This window comes from Chrysochloris asiatica, unplaced genomic scaffold (assembly GCF_000296735.1).
Source record: "Chrysochloris asiatica unplaced genomic scaffold, ChrAsi1.0 scaffold00147, whole genome shotgun sequence".
In the NCBI taxonomy this organism is placed as follows: Eukaryota; Metazoa; Chordata; class Mammalia; order Afrosoricida; family Chrysochloridae; genus Chrysochloris; species Chrysochloris asiatica.
The window spans coordinates 4,870,596-4,871,067 of record NW_006408665.1 but is presented as its reverse complement, the minus strand read 5'-3'; positions in this window follow the sequence as shown (position 1 = coordinate 4,871,067).

Sequence of the window (472 nt, the reverse complement as noted above, 5' to 3'; positions counted from 1 at the left end):
GTGGAGTTCTGATCATCAAGCCATCGAGGCTAGGTCAAATGAGTACTATATGCAAGTTTGGGTGCTCTTGTGCGTCTCCCCTCACTTCATATCAGTTGAATGCTTCACTCTCAGCTCTAGTCCTCTGTGACTATGTCCTTGTCCAAGGGTTCAGGTGTCCCCAGGTCTCACCACACTTTGGACCAACCAGCCCTTCATCTTCTCTCTCTCTCTCATCTATCTCTCTTTATCTATCTCTCATCTATCTCTCTCTATCTCATCAAGGGTCAATGGGAGCCCTTGGAATGTGGTCGAATTCAGCCCATTTCTTCATTGCTGCATTTCCCCTTCTTCCAATCACCAGGAGACCATCGTGATCATCAGCAAACTTACATGCTTGCTCCTGTGTTCCATCTGAGTTACAGTCTTAGAGGGGGGTTTGTCCTTAGGGAACTTGATTGCTTGCCTTGATGGCTTCCCAGTGAACAACTTG